General features: G+C 40.3%; 1 long non-coding RNA gene across 4 annotated transcripts; it reads left to right on the top strand.

Annotated features, from left to right (window-relative positions):
• LOC310717421 lies at positions 1-13,031 on the top strand. 4 transcript variants are annotated; one of them, XR_014530834.1, is made up of 5 exons: positions 1-131; positions 307-359; positions 655-774; positions 9,700-9,850; positions 9,937-9,988. It is a non-coding gene; the product is annotated as an uncharacterized lncRNA (long non-coding RNA). The 4 variants fall into 4 exon arrangements; XR_014530833.1 differs by lacking the exons at positions 9,700-9,850; positions 9,937-9,988 and adding an exon at positions 12,875-13,031; XR_014530835.1 differs by having other exon boundaries at positions 9,700-9,988.
• The last annotated feature ends 8,025 nt before the right edge of the window (positions 13,032-21,056 follow it).

The following is a 21,056-nucleotide window of genomic DNA, read 5'->3' as shown; positions in this document are numbered from 1 at the left end:
CTAGAGCGTCTGGGAAAACCAGGAGGTTGGCACATCAGGTTTATATAAAGCATGAAAGATAAACTGGTGGAGCTCAGATTTGAAAGACAGTCAGACACCTTTCTCCTTTACTTCACTCCCAAACACTGAAGGTAATATCAAATAGAATATCATTTAAATGGAGTAGTTGAATGTTTTTCTTTACTTGTTTTATATTTTTTAGAAAAGTTCAATTTTAATTGCATGGGTTTTTCTAGTTTAGATGCAATTTGTTTTCTGGGCATTTTTACATTTGTAGGCAATAAAAGATTTTTCTGTACTCTGCAGAATAATGAAGACTCTGATCCTGACTCTGGTGTTTGCCTTAATGCTGATGAGTGGTAAGTATTACGTGGGCTAAAGTTCAGTTTAAAACTAATTTTGCATATTAAATTACATAAATTATATTATTTAAATAATATTACAAATATTCGGTGATTAGAACAGAAACGCTGAGTCAGGAAGCAAGTGCAAGAACAAACAAGAACAAAAGGCTAGTAAGAGCAAGCAAGAATCTTCAGTGTATATTCGAAATGGCATCAACAAACACACGCTAATAGAGAAATAAATGTATAAATGAATCCAGTGTAAAATGCAAAAAACTTATTGTGGTTTTCGATCTCCCCTATTTTACAGGTTCTGCTCTCAAATGTAAAAAGTGTATTGCCCCAAGTGGAGGCAGATGTACAACCACTACTGAAACCTGTGGCATTAGGCAAGATGCCTGTATCTCTGCTATTTACACAAACTACCCATGTAAGTGTCTTCTTACGTTTGATCACTGTATATTTTAAATATATATAACATGGTATATTTAATATAAGTGTAACATCAGTCAGGAACATTAAATGCAAAATGATATTTTTTTCTGTAGTTGGCCATTTCAAGAGATGCATTGCAATGTCAGGCTGCCGCCTCCTACAGGCCACTCAGGGAATTACAGCTACATGCTGTCAGAGGGACCTCTGCAATAGCATACAACTAAACTATGAACATGTTTGAGCTAAAATATCTCTGCATTATTGTTGCTCTTCTCCCTGTTTAAGTTTTTAATCAATAAACTCTAAAGTATATTCGGTTCTGCATCTGTGTCCTTCTTTTTACCTAAAGCTTGACGATAATGTACTGAATGAATCATAAACAAAAAGTATTTTTAGCAGCATTTTTTTATATTTCAATTTATACCCTTATAACAATAAAAATGTTTAAAAATAATACATTTTTTTAAAATCAGGTTATACATGTATGGGTATCAGTGGTGCACAGTAATGAAGTACATTTAATTATGTAGCTTTTTTGCAAATCTTTGGAAAATACTTTAAGGAACAGCTGAATGTCACTGATAACACAAGTCTACAGTATGTTGCTTATAGCTTAGCTATAGTAGTTATTGAACACTATTGTACTGTAAATGGGATTATGTTTTCATTGTACTATAAGTTTCACTAAACTAGAAAGCTTTGAAAATGATCTGCATTAGTTAAGCAGAATACAGAGTCATATATTCACAGTGGTGGTGGGCGGTCAGGGCCAGCAAAACCTTCTCTATTCGACTGGCCAAACATGTGTGTAGCTCTCTGCACACATTAATACAGCAGAGCTCGACTTTTTTTTATGCCTGCAGAGGAAGAGAATTGATTTGGTCTTGGACATGATTAAAAATCTATTTTCAATAAAAGCTAGCCATCGTGAGGAGGTCGGCTAACCCCGAAGCTAGCTAGCATGTCTCAGCCCGGGAAAGGGTTTGTTCTACAATTCAAAATATTGATTCTGAACTGCTTCAGATGATGTAGGTGGCACAGTTGCGGTTGTAGTGTAGAGGTTTGGAGCTTGCTTTAATAAAATGGTATTCACCTTCCATATGTGAAATGCCTCTCTCTCTGTAATGCCACGTGTTGTTATATTGCGTTTTTGTATTGTATTGATGGTTTCTATAATTGCGACGTGATAGTGCTGGTATTAAGAGGTGGATTAAGTTCCCACTGAAGGCCCAGGTACTAAATGCACAGCCTGCCATTGTATTTTCAATTACTTACTTACTTAATTCATTAATTAATATTCTAAAATTACAAATGAGAAGAACCATGGCAACTTTTATTTTAATAGAATATTTGGTAAAAAGCAACATTTACTTTACATTTACAGTATCAGGAAGCACCCTGCGCCTTCACCAGTACGAGCCCCGCCAGCACGAAGCAGCTCGCCTGATTACTAACCTGCCTCTCATCAGCCACCCTGCTATAAAGACAGCTCGTATGCTCCTTTTCGGGGTCCGTTATTGTTCTTCACTACTCACGCTGTCAGCACCACGCTTCTCGGCTGCTGCCAACGCCGTGCTATCTCATGCGCGTGCCCGCGGACTCTCTGATTCTGCCATGATTCACAGGATTACACTGCTTTTCCTCGGTGTGTGTATTTTTTCTGCACTTTATTTTGATTAAAGACTTTGTGTGCATGTACTTCGGCTTCCGCCTTGTTCTCGCATCACAAAATAACGGACCGAAGAAGACAAGAGAAAGGAGCCGCCTACCCGGAAATGGATCCGCAAGCCAGCGCTCCTTCGGACTCAGTCCAGCCCTGCGGTCACCAGTAGTCCCATGGCACTCCCTGCTGCATTCTCCGGAGAGCTGTCCGAATGCCGCGGCTTCCTCATGCAGGTTAATCTCTTTATCGAGATGCAGCTGCAGCGTTTTCCCACCGAACGCGCAAAGATCGCGTTTCTCATCTCGCTTCTGTCCGGGAAAGCGCTGGCGTGGGCGCGATCGCTCTGGGAAGCAGGTGGCCCGGTGGTTAACGCCTACGCGCCGTTCACCGCGACAACATCTCGGATTACAGCCTCCGTTTCCGCACTCTGGCGGCATCTAGTGGCTGGAACGAGTCGGCGCTGCTCGGTGTGTACCGGCAAGGGTTGGCTCCAGAAATCAAGCTCGCTATGGCCATCCACGATGATGCTGTGGGACTGGAGGATTTTATACAGAAGTCCATCAGCCTCTCACAGCTTCTCACAGCATGCCAAACCTCACCACCCCGGCCGACACCACCACTTCCAGTGTCGCAACCCACTGCTCAGACTGCCTCCGGGGCTGAGCCGATGCAACTAGCATCGCAGAGACTGACCCGGCGTAAGCAAAACAGCCGCCTGGCCACGGGAAGATGCCTGTACTGCGGAGGACCGGGGCATTCCTTCACCAGCTGCCCCACACGCCCGGCACGCACAGCAGTGAGTTCAGTTCAATTCCCTACCGATATTTCTCAGTTGTCTAAGCTTACGGTGACACTACTGACTCCTTCTCTTTCCTTGTCGGTACGGGCGTTGGTCGACTCTGGTTCTGCAGGGAACTTCATCTCGCAGGCCTGTCTCGACCGTCTCCAGCTCCCCAGATAGAGGAGCTCCCAGAACCTAGCTGCACAGACCATTCAGGAACGCCCACTGGGGAAGGGCTGGGTGAAGTACTGTGCTCCTTCCGTGACACTGCAGGTCGGATTACTCCACCGTGAGGAAATCCGGTTCATGGTGCTCAAGGACTCCACGGTCAGCATGATTCTGGGGAGACCCTGGTTAAAACAGCACACACCAAGGTGCTCCTGGGACCCGGGCGACATCCTCGAGTGGAGCCCCTACTGCAAACAGCACTGCCTTGCCGGACTTCCTACCCGAATCCCCCAAGCCACGGTGGGTGCGACCCAGGTGGAAGCAGCAACCACCGACACCCAGTTGGAGATCCCCAAGGAATACCGGGAGTTCAAGGACGTGTTCTGTGCTCAGGCCGCCACGCGTCTTCCCCCTCACTGGCCGTGGGACTTTGCAATCGACCTGCTCCCCGGGGCGAAGCTACCTAAGGGTCGGATCTACCCCCTGTCTGCTCCGGAACACCAAACCATGGAGAAGTACGTCCAACAGGCCCTCCGACAGGGGTTCATCGCCCCTTCGACGTCTCCGACGGCGTCAAGCTTCTTCTATGTGGGAAAGATGGACGGGAGTCTCCGACCCTGCATCGATTACCGGCAGCTAAACTCCCAGATCAAACCACTCCCGTATCCCCTGCCACTCGTCCCCGCGGCCCTCGAGGACCTACGGGAGGCCCGGATGTTCACCAAGCTCGACCTCCGGAGCGCCTACAATCTGGTGCGCATCAGGAAGGGGGACGAGTGGAAAACCACCTTCATCACTTCATCCAGGCACTACGAGTACCGGGTCATGCCGTATGGCCTCTCCATCTCCCCGGCCGTCTTCCAGGGGTTCATGAATGAGGTGCTCCGGTCGTTCCTCCAGAGATTTGTGTTAGTCTACATCGATGACATCCTCATCTACTCGCGGAACCTGGAGGAACACCTCGACCATGTGAAACAGGTCCTCGGAGCACTCCATGCGCACCACCTTTACCTGAACCTCTTGAAGTGTGAGTTCCACCGCCCTCAAACCCGGTTCCTCGGATACATCATCGGCGACCAGGGGATACGGATGGACGAAGGGAAGGTGGGAGCCGTACGGGATTGGCCGGTTCTGGCGACCATCAAGGAGCTCCAACGCTTCCTGGGCTTCGCGAATTTCTACTGCCGGTTCATCCAGGGCTACAGCCAGGTCACCGCTCCCCTCACCTTGCTCCTCAGGGGGAAGGCGTGCACCCTGAAGTGGACCCAGGAGGCTCAGGGGGCATTCCACGAGCTCCGCAGGCGGTTCTGCTAGCCCCCATCCTGCGCCACCAGGATCCAGGGAAACCCTTGATCGTTGAGGTCGACGCCTCCTCGACGCCGTAGGGGCGACCCTCTCCCAATGGTCAGATTCCCCTCCCAAGCTCCAACCGTGCGCCTACTACTCCCACAAGCTCTCCCAGGCGGAGCAGAATTACGACATCGGAAACCGGGAGCTGCTGGCCATCAAGCTCGCCCTGGAGGAGTGGAGGCACTGGTTAGAGGGCGCTGAACACCCGTTAACAGTCATCACCAATCATAAGAACCTCCAGTACCTGCGGGAGGCTCGGAGGCTGAACCCCCGGCAGGCTCGTTGGGCCTTGTTCTTCACCCGGTTCCGATTCCAGGTCACTTACCGGGTCGGGGCCCAGAATGGTAAAGCGGATGCTCTCTCCCGGTTTTTTGGGCCTAAAGAACCCTGCGACCCTGAACCCATCCTCCCGCCCTCGATCATCATGGGGCCCATCGTCTGGGAACTGGATGAGGAGATCCGCACGGCTGCGCTCCAGGAACCAGCCCCAGAGGGGGGTCCGGAGGGACGTGTGTTCATCCCCACCTCGTGTCGGCGCGGGCTGATTCAATCGGTTCATGAGGGGCTGGGGGCCGGTCACCCAGGCGAGAAACGCCCAGATGGCGTTACTGGTGGCACGGTATGACGAGGGACATCACCCGCTTCGTCCAGGAAAGCACCTCCTGCGCCATGTCCAAGGTCCCCCGTCACCTGCCCATGGGCAAACTAGTACCACTCCCGGTCCCGCAACGCCCTTGGTCCCACCAACCTGCCCCGATCGGAGGGGAACACCTGCATCCTCGTAGTGGTAGACCGCTTTTCCAAGGGCTGCCGGTTCATTACCCTGAAGGGCCTGCCCACCGCCCTGGAAACAGCAGAGGCTCTCCTTCACCAGGTCTTCCGCACCTTCGGTCTCCCGGAGGAGATCGTCTCGGACAGGGGGCCGCAGTTCACCTCCCGGGTCTGGAAGGCCTTCTTTCAGCTTCTGGGGGTATCAGTCAACCTCTCCTCCGGCTATCATCCCCAGTCCAACGAACAAGCAGAGAGAAAGATACAGGAGCTAAGCCAATACCTGAGAGTCTACTGTAGCCGGGACCAGGAGAGTTGGTGTCGCTTCCTACCTTGGGCGGAGTATGTTAAGAACTCGCTCCGCCAGGACACCTCGGGCCTCACCCCCTTCCAATGAACGCTGGGCTTCCAACCGCCGCTGTTCCCCTGGTCCGACGAGCCTTGTAACGTGCCCGCTGTGGATGCCTGGTTCCGGGAGAGCAGCAGGGTCTGGGAGAAGAACAGTTGAAGTCCCCCCGTTTCCAGCCAGGGGACCGGGTATGGCTGTCCACGAGGGATCTGCGGCTGAGGCTCCTATGCCGTAAATTGAGTCCCTGGTTCATCAGGCCCTTTAGGGTCGTATGGCAGATCAACGAGGTGTCCTACCGGCTGGACCTGCCACCGAGGTACCGCATCCATTCTACGTTCCACGTATCTCTACTGAAACCTGATGTCCCGTCTGTCTCTTTGCCCTCAGGTGGCCCCGACGCGCCCGTCCAGCCAGAGGTCATAGATCAGCCGGGAGTCTATGCAGTCCGGGAGGTGCTGGATTCATGGCGGCGCGGGGGTCGCCTCGAGTACCTGGTCGACTGGGAGGGGTACGGGCCGGAGAAGCATTCATGGGTGGTCAGGCAGGACGTGCTGGATCTGGCGCTGTTGGAGGAGTTCCACACCACTCATCCACATCGCCCAGCACCCCGGGCTAGGGGCCGGCCTCGTCGCAGGGTTCGGGCGTCCGGTGCCGCCCCTGGGGGAGGGGGTGGTCAGGGAGCACCCTGCGCCTTCACCAGTACAAGCCCCGCCAGCACGAAGCGGCTTGCCTGATTACTAACACGGCGCACCTGCCTCTCATCAGCCACCCTGCTATAAAGACAGCTCGTATGCTCCTTGTCGGGGTCCGTTATTGTTCTTCACTACTCACGCTGTCAGCACCACGCTTCTCGGCTGCTGCCAACGCCGTGCTATCTCATGCGCGTGCCCGCGGACTCTCTGATTCTGCCGTGATTGACAGGATTACACTGCTTTTCCTCGGTGTGTGTATTTTTCCTGCACTTTATTTTGATTAAAGACTTTGTGTGCATGTACTTCGGCTTCGGCCTTGTTCTCACATCACATACAGCCTATGACATCTTGCATTGATGCTGATGAGTGCTGTGCTCAGTGGGTTCAATTCAGTTTTAAAAGAAATTTTAAATCAATATCATATCGCAATTTCAATGCAATGTGAATCTTTACTTTTGACTTTGAATTTCAATGTTACTTCTTTGTGAAAGATACTGAGAATTAATGTTTCATAGTGAATCAGTGCCAGGAGAAGTTACTTTCCACTTGTGAAAAAAATGTTGAAGGAGGATTACAAAGAAATCATTCAATATTTTCTGTCAGTTTCACTTTTCTAAGTAGAGCTGAAATTGTCGCCGCGTATATTGTTTAATTTTCAAATAATAATAATAATAATAATAATAATATTAATAATAATAATAATAAGAAGAAGAAGAAGAAGAACAAAAAAAAGAAGAAGAATGTTTAATATACATAACATCTTTCCAAAGCCCAAGAAAGCCCAATAAAGTTTTTAAGATATAACTTATAAATATTATAGCTTATTGTGTAATATCTTTTGTTTACATGTTCATTTATTACACTGTAGTCGGCTTGTCTGTATATTTATTACAAAAGTGTAATGTGTTTGTCGGAACTCAGAGCCCGTCTCTGAGGCGACACATCGAGGGTGGATTCTTTGCTTGGAGGATTCCCAATGTTTTCCCAGCCAATTCTAAAAAGACAAAATATAATAGACACAAACCGCCAATGAAGGATCCTCAGTCCTGGATGAGTAAAAGCAAAACTTCTTTATTTCATACACGTTCCAATGAGCTCAGTCGAAGGTGGGTACCTCACATCAAACCGATCAGTGTATCAAAAATGATAAAGCACACCAGAATGAGGAAGTACGCCTGCTGTTTGTTCACGCTCGTTTTTTATACCCAGTAGACACCCAGTGTCCTTTCTTCCTCTCTTTTTTTTTTTTTTTTTTTTTCTAATTTTTTTCATCTTGGAAAATTCCCATTATTTTCTGACCAAGGTTTTTGCTCTTCCCACATGGTCCCATATTTGGAGTTCCTGCTCTCCCTTTTTTTTTTTTCCTTCTTTACAGCCTTTTTATCTGATTTCATTAAAAAGAAAATGAGTGTGTATAGAGCATTTATTATCTCTAAATCCAAGCATACCTTGCTTCAGTCTTTTAAGTGTGAACAAACATTTTGCGGCTTATTTTGTCTTCCTGCCTCTGCAATGGGTAAGTGTTATTACCAATAGGGGTGAGTGCAACCGGGCGAACATCATTCAGGCATTCACCTGAATGCAGCTGAATGCTTAGGCACTGGTTTCCATTTCTTGGGCCAGTGACAGGTTAAAAATGCCAGTGAATACCTGCACCAGTTGACCAGCACATGCTTTAAACACACTCCCCCGTATGCCACATGGAACAGCTGCCTTGAGTGTGTCCACTCTGCTAAATGATTAATAGACATCTGTTGTGGAGAGTGATAATGGACTGTGAGCAGTAGAAGGGTCACCAATTGAGGTGCAAACATGTACCAGTCAGTATCCTGAAGCTGTTGCTGTAGAGTCGAGATGACCCCCACTGGCCATACCTATCTGTCCTCAGGATCAGACTGTCCTAAATTAGTAAGAGGAATATGTGTATGCCTCAGGTATGTTTGTATATACCTGATCCAGTGTGTTGTCCCCTCTGGTAGAGCAGGAGACATTATGATCAACTATAAACTATAATTAATGATATAGTTTCTCCTTCTATGCTGGGAAAAAACATTTCTTTTGTTTATTTGTTCGTTCATTTCCCTGTAGTTGGCTTATCATACATTTATTACAAAAGGTTATTGTGTAATGTTTTTTGAAAGAGGAAAAGTCACCAAGCACCTGAGTGCAAAATCACATGACTAGATGTAAAACTAGAATTTGTCTGGCACATTATTGTGAAATCCTATATTCCCTTGTTTATTCATACAGCTAGAGCGTCTGGGAAAACCAGAAGGTTGGCACATCAGGTTTATATAAAGCAGGAAAGATAAACTGGTGGAGCTCAGATTTGGAAGACAGTCAGACACCTTTCTCCTTTACTTCACTCCCAAACACTGAAGGTAATATCAAATAGAATATCATTTAAATGGAGTAGTTGAATGTTTTTCTTTACTTGTCTTATATTCTTAGAAAACTTCAATTTCTGTAACATGGGATTTGTAGTTTAGATGCAGTTTGTTCTCTGTGCATTTTTACATTTGTAGGCAATAAAAAATGATTCTGTACTCTGCAGAATAATGAAGACTCTGATTCTGACTCTGGTGTTTGCCTTAATGCTGATGAGTGGTAAGTATTACGTGGGCTAAAGTTCAGTTTAAAACTAATTTTGCATATTAAATTACAAAAATGATATTATTTATATTATATAAAAAATATTCGGTGATTAGAACAGAAAAGCTGAGTCAGAAAGCGAATGCAAGAACAAACAAGAACAAAAGGCTAGTAAGAGCAAGCAAGAATCATGCAAAAAATTCAGTGTATATTCAAAATGGCATCAACAAACACACGCTAACAGAGAAATAAATGTAAAAATAAATCCAGTGTAAAATGCAAAAAACTTATTGTGGTTTTCGATCTCCCCTATTTTACAGGTTCTGCTCTCAAATGTAATAAGTGTATTGCCCCAAGTGGAGGCAGATGTACAACCACTACTGAAACCTGTGGCTTTAGGCAAGATGCCTGTATCTCTGCTATTTTCACAATCTATCCATGTAAGTGTCTTCTTAGATTTGATCACTGCATATTTTAAATATATAACATGGTATATTTGATATAAGTGTAACATCAGTCAGGAATATTAAATGCTAAATGTCTTTTTTTTTCTGTAGTTGGCCATTTCAAGAGATGCATTGCAATGTCAGACTGCCGCCTCCTACAGGTCACTCAGGGCATTACAGCTTCATGCTGTCAGAGGGACCGCTGCAATTAGAATAACACTGAACTGTGAACATGTTTGATCTAAAATATCTCTGCATTATTGTTGTTCTTCTCTGTCTTTAAGTTTTTAATCAAATAACTCTAAAGTATATTCGGTTCTGCATCTGTGTCTTTTTTATCACCTAAAGCTTGACGATATTGTACTGAATGCATCATAAATAAAAAGTCTTTTTAGCAGCATTTTTTATATTTCAATGTATATCCTTATAACAATATAAATGTTTAAAAAAATAAACATTTTTCAATCAGGTTATACATGTATGGGTATCAGTGGTGCACAGTAATGAAGTACATTTAATTATGTAGCTTTTTTGCGTATTGGTAAGTTTTTCCATTTGGGGGGACTTTTACTTTAACTTCTTTAACTTAATGTAACTACATTTCAAACTCAAATATCATTCTTTTACAATGACATTTTGTGAAATCTGTTGTTCCTTTTGATCTATGATTGGATAAAAGCAAGAGTCTTGTGACAAAAGTGATAACAGGAACATTATAGCCTTAATAAATCATAGTACTTTGGATACTTAAGTACATTTGAAGGCAATTACTTTTATCTTTTAATCGCATAAAAGTTTAAAGGGAGCACTTACTTTTACTAGAGTAATATTTTACCTACTGTACTCTGTCCACCACTGATGGGTATAGAGTAATGTTCAACATTTTGTATTGAAATAATACAACGTCTATCAAAAGTACATAACCAGACCTATATAATAATATTATTACAGAGCAGAGTGACAGCTGTACAGGATAGGAGGTAGTTTATTATTTACTAAATAAAACATATATATATATATGTGTGATATTTGTCTTTATCATTGAATTTCAGACTGATTGAAAGACACATTAAAAATAGAAATAAAGCTTTCCTCACCACTCAGTCAGAGTAATGAGTATGAATACAGTCAGAGTATTTAATAAGTACAGGAAAATTCAGTTTAGTTCATTTGAGTTTTATTTGTATAGTGCGTTTAACAATGGACATTGTATCCAAAGCAGCGTTACAGAGATAATGAGGTTATAAAATTGGTTTTGTGCCTATAAGTTTGTTTCTTACAAGTGTATTCCTAAAGAGCTAACAAGTGGCCACTGTGGCAAGAAAAAAAAAAACTCCCTGAGATGGTATGAGGAACAAACCTTAAAAAAATAAACAGACTTTAAAGGAAACTCATCATAATCAATTATTCATTCATTTTCAAATCTGTGTTTGTTTAGTGTATATGAGGGCTAGTTCACACAAAACGTGCTAGTGTGTAAACATCTTGGAACAAAGCTGCCCGATCTAATAACCTTTCGCCTTCCATGTCATATGAGAACATGGAAAAAAGGGATAAATTGGCACAAAACATTGGCACAAAACATAATTTCTAATCTAAAATTTAACATAACATTACATTTTTTTTGTTTTTAAGATGCAAAAAATGTAAACTGAAATAAAATGCAGAAAATATAAGTACATTTGACTTAATGTCACTGATAACACAAGTCTACAGTATGTTGCTTATAGCTTAGCTATAGTAGTTATTGAACACTATTGTACTGTAAATGGGATTATGTTTTCATTGTACTATAAGTTTCACTAAACTAGAAAGCTTTGAAAATGATCTGCATTAGTTAAGCAGAATACAGAGTCATATTTTCACAGTGGTGGTGGGCGGGCAGGGCCAGCAAAGCCTTCTCTGTTCGACTGGCCAAACATGTGTGTAGCTCTCTGCACACATTAATACAGCAGAGCTCGACTTTTTTATGCCTGCAGAGGAAGAGAATTGATTTGGCCTTGGACATGATTAAAAATCTATTTTCAATAAAAGCTAGCTATCGTGAGGAGGTCGGCTAACCCCGAAGCTAGCTAGCATGTTTAGCCCGGGAAAGGGTTTGTTCTACACTTCCAGACCAGTGAATACAAGCAGTACCACTGGATTACAGACTCGAGGAGTGCTGTGAATTATGAGTCTGCATCTGATGTATTCTATTAACATCTTTATGTTTTTGTCATGTTGTTAGGCGAATATTGATTCTGAACTGCTTCAGATGATGTAGGTGGCACAGTTGTGGTTGTAGTGTAGAGGATTGGAGCTTGCTTTAGTAAAATGGTATTCACCTTCCATATGTAAAATGCCTCTCTCTCTGTAATGCCACGTGTTGTTATATCGTGCTTTTGTATTAAATTGCTGGTTTCCATAATCGGGACGTGATAGTGCTGGTATTAAGAGGTGGATTAAGTTCCCACTGAAGGCCCAGGTACCAATGCACAGCCTGCCACTGTATTTTCAATTACTTACTTACTTATTTCATTAATTAATATTCTAAAATCACAAATGAGAAGAACCATGGCAACATTTATTTTAATATAATATTTGGTATAATGCAACATTTACTTTACATTTACAGCCTATTACATCTTGCATTGATGTTGATGAGTGCTGTGTTCAGTGGGTTCAATTTAGTTTTAAAATACATTTAAAATTAATATCATATCGCAATTTCAATGCAATGTGAATCTTTACTTTTGATGTCGAATTTCAATGTTACTTCTTTGTGAAAGATACTGAGAATTAATGTTTCATAGTGAATCAGTGCCAGGAAACGTGACTTTCCACTTGTGAAAAAAATGTTGAGGAAGGATTACAAAGAAACCGTTCAATATTTTCTGTCAGTTTCACTTTTTTAAGTAGAGCTGAAATTGTTTAATTTTCAAATAATAGTAATAATAATAATAATAATAATAAAAATAAGAAGAAGAAGATGAACAAAAAGAAGAAGAAGAAGAAGAATGTTTATTATACTTTCCAAAGCCCAAGAAAGCCCAATAACATTTTTTATAACTTGTGTTATAGCTTATTGTGTAATATCTTTTGTTTACATGTTAATTTATTACACTGTAGTCGGCTTGTCTGTATATTTATTACAAAAGTGTATTGACTCTTGTGTAATTTTTTTTGTGAAAGTAAAGGTAGAAAGTCTCCAAACCAAACACCTGATTGCAAAAAATCACATGACTAATGACTAAACGTAACATTAGGATTTGTTTGCCACATTATTGAGAAATCCTGTATTCTCTAGTTATTCATAGGTGAAAGTCCAACGTGTCTGGGAATTCCAGGGGATGGGCACATCAGATGTATTTAAAGCAGGAAAGATAAACTGGTGAAGCTCAGAAGTGGAACACAGTCAAATCTTAGAGACACCTTTCTCCTTTTCTGTACTCTCAAACACTGAAGGTAAGATCATATAAAATATTGTATATATCATATATATAATATATTATATAGTTGTTAAATCCTGAGAAAAATTACATTTCAGTCAAATGTGTTTGAAAGTTTAGATGTATGTATGTTTTTAAAAAGTCGTCTCCTGGACATTTTTGCTTTTATTTTTGTCCAATAAAAAACGATTGTGTACTCATTAGAATAATGAAGACTCTGATCCTGACACTGATACTTGCCTTGATGCTGATGAGTGGTAAGTATTGAGTGGGCTGTGGTTCAGCTTAAAACAAATCTTGCTTTATATTCTATTATAAAAATAATAATCAGTGAAAAACAATTGGCCGTCCTATTTTAAAAAGATGCATTGGTGGACTTGATTGTCTTTGGCAGGTGCTATGCACAGGTGGAATACAGTGGATATTTAAAATGGCATCAACAAACATTCCCCTACACTGATTAAAAGGGTCACAAATGCATGAATTATTCTAATAAAAAATGCTAAGGGTTTACTGTGATTTTCTATCTCCATCTTCTACAGGTTCTGCTCTCAAATGTAAAAAGTGTAGCGCCTCTAAAGGTGGCAGATGCACAACCACGACCGAAACCTGTGGTTATAAGCAAGATGCCTGTGTTTCTGCTATTTTCACCCAATACCCATGTAAGTGTTGTCTTGGGTTTGATCACTGTACATCTGAGATTGTTTATATAACATAACAGCACAGCAGATCTTAAATATATAACATGGCATATTCAGAATAAGAGTAACATCAGTCAGTAAACCTTTCAGCAAAACACAAATACACAAACTAAGAGGTCAGTGCTTATACTCTAAACTCCACACTCACAACTGCTACATATGAAAGCATGCTAATTAGGTTGTGCATAAGTAATTGCAACTTCTAAATCTTTTTTTTTTCTTTAGTTGGCTATTTCAAGAGATGCATCGCAATGTCAGACTGCCTCCTCCTACAGGGAACTCCGACCATTACAGCTGTATGCTGTCAGAGGGACCTCTGCAATTAGCATGAAACTAAACCATGAACACAGTTGACCTAAAAGATCTCTGCATTACTGCTATTCTTTTCTGTCTGTAACTTTTTTATCAGCAAAATAGGTCGTATTTTCAGTTCTGTATCTGTGTCTGCTTTTGCCTAAAACCTGAAAAAAATACAAAAATAAATTACTTTACATTATAAAACCAAAATAAAATATATTTATATTTTAATGGATTTTGTCAGAATTTACAAGCTTGTGGAGAAGGAAAGCAATAGCATATCGTTATTGTTGTTAAATTTACTTAATAAAAATCCTCAGAACGGCTTCTGAACGTAACAAAGTAAAAAAGACCTTTTTACCTTATAATTGCACAGTTGTACTCCATACAACATAATAAAAAAAGTCAAAAATCTATTCCATTTTGTTTATTAAATTAACCATTAACATTACACATTTTTACATTTTTATATTTTTGCACATTTCTAAGATGTTGAGATTTTCGTTGGGAGTGATGAGGATTGACAGGATTAGAAATTACAGCATGTGTAGGACGTTTTGGAGACAAGGTGAGGGAGGGGAGATTGAGATGGTTTGGACATGTGCAGAGGAGGGACATGGGGTATATCAGTAGGAGAATGCTGAGGACGGAGCCACCAGGAAGGAGGAAAAGATAAAGACCAAGGAGGAGGTTTATGGATGTGGTGAGGGAAGACATGCAGGTAGTTGTTTGAAAGAGGCAGATGTAGAGGACAGGAGTGTGTGGAGACGGATGATCTGCTGTGGCGAACTCTAATGGAAGAAGCCGAAAGAAGAAGAAGAAGAAGAAGACATTTTTGCACATTTCTCACAGGACTTTTTAACAGGATGTCACCCTTACTGCATTTGAAACAAAACAATACAATTTTCCAGTCAGGTTATACCAATTATATGGGTAAAGATTATCAGCATCACACCGTCAGAAGAAATCTAAATGTTCAAAATTTTTTATCTGTCGAAGTACATAACCAGAAAATCCTGTATTCTCTAGTTTATTCATAGATGAAAGTCCAAAGTGTCTGTGAAATAGTGGAGTTTATATATGTTTTACTAATTTGTTTTCTGGACATTTTTGTAATTTACCAATATAAAAAGTAATTCTATACTCTGCAGAATGATGAAGACTCTGGTCCTTTGTTTTTATTAAGTATTAAGTGGACTTCAGTTTAAAACCATATTTGAATTAATAATAAAATGACTAGAATGTACAGGTAGAAGCTGAGTCAGGAAGTAAGTGCACAAACAAACAAGAACAAAAGGTGTGTAAGAACAAGGATTATTCTTGATCATTAAAGTGAAAAGGCCTGTTCACTGTATATCAGGCAAATGTGAGACCATGAGTGGTGTGAGAGGAGCTCTATATTCTGTATATTGTGTATATACAATGTGCATTTCAAGGGATGCATTGCTCTGTCAGACTGCCTCTTTCTACAGGGCACTTAGGACAACACTGGACCATGAACATGTTTGATCTAAAAGATCATATTGCATATGTGCATTATTGGTTCTTTTACATCTGTAACTGTTTATTGAGCAAAATCTGTGGTATATTCCATTCTGTCTGTTTTTACCTACAGCCTGAAAATAATGTACTGAATGCATTATAACTAAAAATCTTTTCAGCAGCATTTTTACAATTTGAATAGATTTTACTATTTAAAAGCCTGTGGAGAAGGAAGATTACATTTCCTGTATTACTGTATATATTTATTACTGTATTACTCAAAGTTACAGTATGTACAGTATTATCAGATTTTATGATCTACACTTCTTCATACTAATATTAATGGTGTTAAACAGAAACCTACTAAGGAGCTCAGCTGCTTTTACAGTCATTTTTCCCTGCATTACAGTAATTTGCTAAGAATAAAACACATTGGCTTCCTGTTATAGGGAAATAATAAATTCTGGGTAGTGTGATGTGGCTAAATATTTATATTGTGCCTAACAGGATGGGTCTCAAATCTTTGATACTTACACTGTAGATACGACACCAACATGGATCTTCCCTTGTAACTATAATGATTCAGTGCCACAATTTAGTGTCAAAGTAATTTGCTATCAGTTTCTATGATACATTCTGCTTAGAAATCTGCTTTGCGGTAAACTGTGAATGTCACCCTAAACTGTAATGAATGTGCCCCTGAGCGTTCTTCGGTAGCAATGTCTTGTTGCTGAAACCTGAACGTGCTCCGTAACCACTATTTCAACAAAGAGCAAAAAGAACAGTGTAACATAAAACTATGGGAAAACTTGCAACCCCAAACGATGAATAATAAGGTGGAAACATAGCATGTTTTTTTCAGGATAAAACCATAGCTTTAAACTGGATAACAGACACTTCCTGCTTTAAATCTGGGCTTTTTACAGAAAGAGAAAACAAAGAATATAAAGAAACATAAAAAATATTAGAAACAACAGGATTAAAATGATTAAAAACACAAATATGTTAAGTTTATGTTTTAAAAGCAGTCAGTTACTTTTGGATTCCCACAAATACTGAAACAGGTACTGAAACAGGTACAGGAAAATGGGACAGGGAGAAGTGAATGAAAACAAGTAGAGAACAAGGATTAAAACAGATCATGAAAGATGTACAGGGAACAGCTAATAAAACCGGTATAGAAAATAGATAATGGGAGCAGATATAGAGAACAAATACAGTATGAGGAACAGGTACAGAGAACAGATATTGAAACAGGTGCTTTAACCGCTAGAGGGGAACAGTGAACAGGTACAGGGAACGGGTAATGGGAAAATGAGAGGTTCTTGTTATAAAGTTATTATATGTTAACTTGTTAACTTGTTATTATATAGATTATCATTAGACAGATGAAATTCTTGGTGTGTGATCTTTTTCTGTGTTTAAATTCTTAAATTCTGTCAGTAACAGTTTACTGTAATCTACTTAGCATAGGTGGTGAAATAAGTAAAAAATAACAGACATTAGATCAAACCGAATGGGGAATCCCTGTGATAGACTCACAGTACACACTCCAGACTGGTACACACCACAGAGTGGTTATACGTTGAGGTACGATTGTTTCCTCCCCGAGTCCAAAGACATGCATTGCAGGATGATTGCCAATTTCAAATATTCAGGTGTATGTGCTTTCACCCAGTGATATGTTGGCACCATGTCCAGAATACCAACTGCCTTGTGCCCTGAGACTCTTGGGATAGTCTCCAGGCTCTCTCGGAGGCCTGTGTGGAGATAACTATACAATAAACAAACTTGATCAATCCCAACAACATGTATTAAGTAAGGCAGATTTATAAATATTATTTATAATTATCATGTATTTATTTATAGCACATTTAGAAAAGTAATACAAAGTGCTTTATATACTGTAACTAAAAGTAATAGTAAAAGAAAGGGTCAAAGTGGACCTAAACCTAGATGTGTGTGAAACAATAATACATTTATGTCAATGTGAATGAATCAAGGCCTTGTTTCATGTTTGTCTGTGACGGTTTTCCGTGTTTGCACTATGCGGTAACGTTTTCTTACAAGTGTTTGAAGTAGTAATCCACATTCTGGAAAATAGAGCAACTATTGTTTCACTTCTGATGTGGCACAAACACCACTGGACTGATGGTAACATTGTAATAATTTAGATATAAAATGTGTAATAAGAAAAGTGTAATTACATTTTTATGTCTGTCCCTCAGTTTGTAATTCAAATCTGAATATGTAAATACAACAAAACTTATGAAACCAAGTTGATTTTACTTGCAGATGCAGATTCAGAAGTAGATGATGAAAAAATGATAATTTTCAGCAGATTTTTGCCTCACATCAGGATATAGCTAATCATTTTTGAGTGATGGTGGAACTCATAGCTATTAAAGATGTTTGTGGAGGCTTCAGGGAGGAGGTAGGGCCAGGGAGAAGGTCTAATTGACAAGGCAACATTTACAGTAGGAAACCTCTATGTATTAACATTTTACTTTATTGATTCCAGAGCTGTCCACTGCTAGTTATAGAGAGTGTTAAAGATTGGCACATATCACACACAAAACTATGTGTTTCCAGACTCTGGCTAATTTAAAATCCTCTACATGATTCCTTATTTATATCAGGTCATGAAATCTGTAAAAAAAAAATACTACAGGCCTGAAAGTAACTCTATGAGTGCATTCATTATTAAGGTTCCAAGCATTACAAGACAGGGTTCAACTTACATAAGGGAAACTTCATGGTATACCACTAGGAGGCGTTGTCAGATTAAATGTGAGCAAGAGTTCAAGAGATTTTTAACGCTATCATGGCTGTAGATGTAATGTTAAACTAATCTACGGCTCAGTGTCACACAAAGAAAGAAACACAGAATAAAGAAAACGCAGTACTTAACTGATATGCACACGGCATGGGATAGTAATAATAATAATCGACACGGTATAGTAGGAGTAGAAGAATTAGTAAAAGAAACAGGAAAAATGTGTAGTTTTTAGAAGTAGTAATTATAGAATGAAGAAGAGTAGAAGGAGGAGAAAGTCCATGAGTAGGAGTAGTATTAGGATGAGTGATAGAAGTATTAGGAGAAGAATGAGGAGGAGAAAAAGTTGGAATAAGTGTCTAAGTAAAAGTATATCAGGATGGTAGTATGAGTATGAAGAGAAGGAGGAAGAGATGTCTGAAAAAGAGTAACAGTGGGAATATTGGTAGAAGTATAAAGAGGAGGAAGAGGAATTAGAAACGGTGTATGAGTAAGAGCAGTATTAGGAGTAGCATAGGAAGTAGGACAAGTTGGATGAGCTGTATGAGTAAGAGTAATACTAGAAATATAAGGAGGAGGAGACAATGGAGGTGTATGAGTATACTTTGTATTAGAAGGAGTGGTAGCAGTATGAGGAGGATTTGGATGAAACGTATGAGTAAGAGTAATAGCTGAAGTAGTGGTAGATGTAGGACGAGATGTAAAAGATGAATGACTAAGAGTAATAGTAGAAATAGTGGTAAAACTATTAGGAGGAGGAGGTGAAAGGGGTATATGAATAAGAGAACGAGTAGAGGTAGATGTATTTAGACTAGGTGGTGGAGATGGATGGGTATGATTAAAGTAGTAGGTGTCAGGATCAAAGGGATTTTCTGGGTTAAGAGTAAGGAGGTAGAAGTGGTGTACTTTTAGAATTAGACTGATTGTAAGTAACTATAATTAATATTGGGCATCTTCACCAGAAACAATTGCACACTGGTAATGCATTTTAGGGTGCACTTCACCTGTTTGTGAAATTTAATACTGAAGTTTGTCTGCTTTAATGCAGAGTGATTTAATTGGGTCGACAGAACGTTCTATTCTCCTTGATGTATGCTCTCATTTTCTATTCAACCTCCAGTCTGTGTTTTTGATTGTTATCTCCTTTGAGCATCCCTTAGGCCACCTATGACAAGCAAACTAACGGAACAATTGATTTAGTCTCAGAAAAATGTTTGACACACAAACCGCATCCAAAAACAGCAGGTCTACAAATCTGATATATTAAAGTGATGCTGAAAATAGATTAAGCGAATGCAGTGCTTTAAATGGAAGGATTACTGGTTAAGAGGATGAGCCAGTCAATCCAACTGAGTGGTCTTCATGAGTTTTCTCTGCATCTTGTCCTCCTAAAAAAAGCGTCACACACCGACAAATATATATTTTTTACTGTTTTAAGAGATATTAAGATAAGATGTACCTTTATTCGTCCCACAGTGGTTAAATTTCTCTGTTACAGCGGCAAAGAAAAAATAAATGCAAATATATAAAAGAATAGAGGAATACTATCGCATACAGTATATACACAACACAATGTATAAATACAAATAATAATAAAAAAAAATATTACAGCTTTAATCCTCTTCCTGAAATGGCAGCGCACATGGAATAGTGTTTACAGAGAGGATGAAGTCAGCTGTGGGAAAGTGGAAGATTCGTCTTTGTTTACATTACAACTGAGATTTAATCAAAATCAGAATCAGCTTTATTGGTCAAATATGCCTGAGCATACAAGGAATTTGTTTTTGGTTTAGAGCAAACTAATAGTGCCCATTTAACAGAAAGGCATTAGTAACACTAATGGCTTAATGTAACCAAATAATGACACAAAGAGGGCAGTACACAATGGCTCATGACAGAAAGTGATATTATAGTGTAGTAATTGTCTAGTTAGTTAAAGATAAATATTTGCACAATTATGGATAAGTTGGTCCTTCTACAATTACAACTACTACAATTATTTTTACGAGGGAAAAATTTATTCCTCTCTTTCTAAAAAAAAAAAAAACCCTTAATTTAGGGCTTTTTCCAGGACTCTTTTTTTTTTATCTTCAGTTCACTTTCCTTTACTTGCAACTTCCCTTTGAGGAGACAAAACCAACTGAAGCATATGCTTTAGATTAATTATGCAGCCCCATAAGCATGACATTAGGGGTTGAGTACTTTCACTTAGATTATATGATAGTTAGACTGACCTGAACACTATTTTACTGCCGAATAATAAATATTTAGCCAATAAGAAACAATGGTATTTGTTTATGGCCTCATATTCGCAGAACTGTGCAGTAGCTGTGCTAAGTTGCTGATGGGAAACACACACACATACATACACACACACACACACACACACACACACACACACACACACACACACACACACACACACACACACACACACACACACACACACACACACACACACACACACTGGATCTAATCCACATCACACCCATAATTCATCTTTATGTGAACTGAACGCTGAATGCTATCTGGATATTCTCAGATGGATTACGTCTCAGGCATTCCTTTCTCTTAGCCACGGTCTGTGTTCCGCTCTTTCCGGATGGTTGTGTTTACACAGAGAACAGATGAGCTCTCTCTCAGAGGGTCCGGCAGAGCAGCAGCTTTTCTTACGGATCTTTCAGGCCCTTTCAGCGGAAATGTGCTGCAATGGTTTTTCAATGGTTTTTGCATTTTCAATATGTTTTATCTTAAACATCTAGAATAAGAACAACAGAATAATGT

This window comes from Silurus aristotelis, assembly GCF_946808225.1.
Source record: "Silurus aristotelis genome assembly, chromosome: 22".
NCBI lineage: Eukaryota > Metazoa > Chordata > Actinopteri > Siluriformes > Siluridae > Silurus > Silurus aristotelis.
Note: the sequence above shows the minus strand (reverse complement) of the source record. Positions and strands in the feature narration are given on the sequence as shown.